The following is a 3,668-nucleotide window of genomic DNA, read 5'->3' on the forward strand; positions in this document are numbered from 1 at the left end:
GTATACAATTGTATATACACAGTGTATATACATATCTGAGTGTGTATACAGTGTATATACAGCTTGTGTATATACAGTTCCTCTTTCGACCCTAATTTTGCTGGATGATTTTTTGTTGCTGCTTAACTCATAATATTTATTTTTGTCTTGTTACAATGGAGAACAATTTAGCAAAAAATAACAAATAAAAACAGCAATAAATACAAACACTAAACAACAGAAACAAGCATTGCCATTCCTGGTAGCAGGGCAAAGTAGGAAATGTAATGGCTATCATGGTTTGATTTCTGGGCACAGCCATACGTCATTTATCAAAGAAAATCTTACGTGGGTCTGGAGAGGCAGCGGCGGCGGCAGCGGCGGCGCGCGAGGCGGGTCCGTGGGCATGCTCCCTGGTGCAAGTCTCTCCATGATGAAGGTCTTCCTGTCCGTGCTGCTGACTGCCCTCCTGGGTTCCCACCAAGCGCACGGCCTCACCTGTTTCACCTGCAAGGACCAGACAAGTAACCTCAAGTGTCTGACTCTGACCACTTGCTCCAGCTCCTACTGCTACTTCGTGACAGTGGCCACCTCAGGCGGCATTGGGAACGTGGTGGACTTCGGCCGGACCCTGAACAAGATGTGCTCCCCCATCTGCCCGGGCCCCAGTGTGAACCTGGGCATGATGGCCTTGGGCACCCACTGCTGCCAGAGCTTCCTGTGCAACATCAGCACGGCCGGCGGTGGGCCAAGGGTCTGCACCACCCTGCTGGGCCTAGGGCTCCTGCTCAGCCTGCGGATGGCCCTGCTGCACCCCAGCCTCTGACCATGGGGCCCCTGCCCACCCCACCCCCCAGTTTCCTCTCACTGCCACCGTCCAGTCCCACCACCCATCGCAGCTGCTCATCTCCCTGAAGAAGCGACTGTCCTCACTTCTAGGAAAGCGTGTGTACTTCCTAAGGGGACTGGAAAGAGGACATGTAGGTTGGTCCCCCCTGATGCTCGTGGGATGGTCCTGTAGCCCAGCACTGCCCACCGCCTCTGGGCAAGCCAGTGCCGGGGTCTTGGTGTGCTTGGGCCTGGTGTAGGGGTGGACGTCGGTGGGTACATAGGGGGTCAGATAGCCACAGGTGGCTGTGTGCCCCTGTGCAGGAGTGAGTGGGGAGGTCATGCCACCATCTCTGCCACCTATACCACCTTCTCCCCATAGTTCATGCGTGTTCAGGGACTGCCCACCTGTGTCGGCCACACCCCACCACCACCAGTACACCAGTGCCCCACCACACCCAAGCCCTCTTTCTTCATCCCCACCTCCCTAATCTCCCCCTATTTCGTGCCTGAAATAAACATGCTTCCCTTGTCAAAAAAATAAAAAAGAAAGAAAGAAAATCTTACATGAATTTTCTCAGAAGGAAATTTGCCCTGGTATTTTTTAAGGAAGAGATCTATTATAAGCCATACCCAAAAAAAGTGAAAATTGCTAGCATGTATTCAATACCTACTAAACCCAGACCCCCTGAACCGGAGTCAATTCGAAGCATATCAACTCTATGCAGTGGAGTAGACCACCTCATTGGATTTCTGAGGCTCTGAATCTTTATGGGAGAGGCAATTTGATCTTTCTCCCTCAGAACACTCGTGGGTTTGAACTGCTGGCCTTGTAGTTAGCAGCTCTTTGAGTCATCCACCACACTGTCAGGGCTCCTTGGCTCCTTACTAAGCGCTGCTTGCTTTGTGGACAATGTGCACTAGTGCTCTCCCCAATGAATATATAATGAGAAGATAGCGGATTCTAAGAATACCTTCATTGGCCTTTTCTGAATATTTGAAGCATAATTTAAACAATACAATTCACAAAAAGCCATCCTGTAAGAATGCAGAGTGATACAGTTAATGTCTGCACGCTAAGATAGGGGGTTAAAGCTTCCAAGCATGTTCTAAGGGACATGTTCTTCTACAGGTGCACACCAGGCAGCAGCAGAACTAGTTTCATTGGGGCTAAGCCTGCATTTAAAAAGACTCATAGCATTGGAGCTTATCTTCATAAGAAGGGTGTGACCTCACCATTCAGAATTGATGTCAACTTGAGTGGGCGATTCTAAAATACCACTCCATTGAAAGCAGATGATTCCTGGATGCTCTGGAAAGCATTTAGGAATCCTTTTCATCCAGATCTTTTAAAGGTTGTTCAATTTTACCAGCATTGATATGCTGCTGAGCCGACCATGCTGAGGTGCGCGTGTCCTAGGGTAAAATTGAAATGGAAGTGGAGGTGACATGAAAGACTTGCTACCGAAGTGAAAGGAATTGTTTTTTGTTATCAGAATGTCAGAGACACGGAGCCTGCTTGATTGAATAGCTGTTTTGAGTAAAATGGAATTTGGTCTGTGCTTAAAACTCTCTTCCCTTTTTTGATTTCCATTCCCAGAGAATTTCCTTGAGCTAGATATGAAACTTGATGACAGGAGTCTATGGGATAGCTGAAATGAGACAGGATTTGCAGTAGTGATGGGTGGAGTCCCCTCGGCTTGGGGTGCAGGAGAAACAGGAGAGAGGCTCAAACCAGCAAGGTCTCTGTGTTTATTTCAGTCCTGAGGTTGAGTGCTAATTCTGTCAACTTTGGGCAAGTTATCTGCCGCTCAGTTTTTTTTTTTTAATCTATAAGATGGAAATCTATTACCTATGTCAAGGAGTGCATTAGTCTGGGTACTATAGAGAAACAAATCCACAGAAACTCATATGTATAAGAGAGAGTTTTCTATAAAGGTTAAGTGTGCATCAAGAAAATATCTCAGCCCAGTGCTGCCCAAGCCCACAAGTCCAACATTAACCCATATATCCAACACCAATCCACAAAGTCCTCCTCCATCTCACAAAACAGACACAATGATGCCGACTGCAGGAGGAAAGTTGAGTCAGTGAACGTGTAAGCATCTCAGCGTTGCTGCTCCAGCACCCAGGGCTGTATTGGGATAGGTCTATGTGGCTTCTCCTCAGGGATGTCTTGCCAGAAGTGAGCCTTGCCAGCTAAAGCAGAGAACTGGCTAAGGCAGCTTCACCCTGGCCCGACCATCAGAAAGCAAGAGACCCAAGAACTAGAAAGACGAGGCTCACTGAGCCATTTATCCCTCTGCCCTTCAATTAACCCCACATGTGTTTATTGGCCAGGTTGGCACAATAAACTAACCACCTTATGTGATGAGTGAATGAAATCATCTACCTTCAAACACCATTATAGCAACCATGTGAATTGAATTCCAATTTCTTTAATAAGAAAACTGGACAAATGACTTATGGACACAGCCTTCTTCACCAAAAGCTTGATATTTTAAAATATAAGACTGTTGACTAGTCTGAAACATAGATTTAAAAATAGCTGAAAACGATAATTACTTTGGTCATCTTATGGAATATACATGCCTGGTTCTCATCAATATGAAATCCTATGTAGAGTCCATGATTAATTATTCCAAGCATTGGGATATTTTAAAAAGTTGACCAAGTGATTCTTGTCTCTTTTGACCTGTGCCATCCAGCTGATTTTAACTTATAGTGACCCTGCAGGCCAGGGGAGAACTGTCCCCGTGGGTTTCTGAGATGGTAAGACTTTGGAGAGCAGAAAGCCTTCTCTTTCTCCTATCGAGCTAACCATGTGGTTTTCAGTCCTAGATGTAACCCACTAGCCCAAC

General features: G+C 46.6%; 1 pseudogene; it reads left to right on the plus strand.

Annotated features, from left to right (window-relative positions):
- The first annotated feature begins 337 nt into the window (after positions 1–337).
- Positions 338–949, plus strand: LOC142447198 (lymphocyte antigen 6E pseudogene; annotated as a pseudogene).
- The last annotated feature ends 2,719 nt before the right edge of the window (positions 950–3,668 follow it).

The sequence above is a fragment of the Tenrec ecaudatus genome, chromosome 4 (genome assembly GCF_050624435.1).
Source record: "Tenrec ecaudatus isolate mTenEca1 chromosome 4, mTenEca1.hap1, whole genome shotgun sequence".
Lineage (NCBI taxonomy): Eukaryota > Metazoa > Chordata > Mammalia > Afrosoricida > Tenrecidae > Tenrec > Tenrec ecaudatus.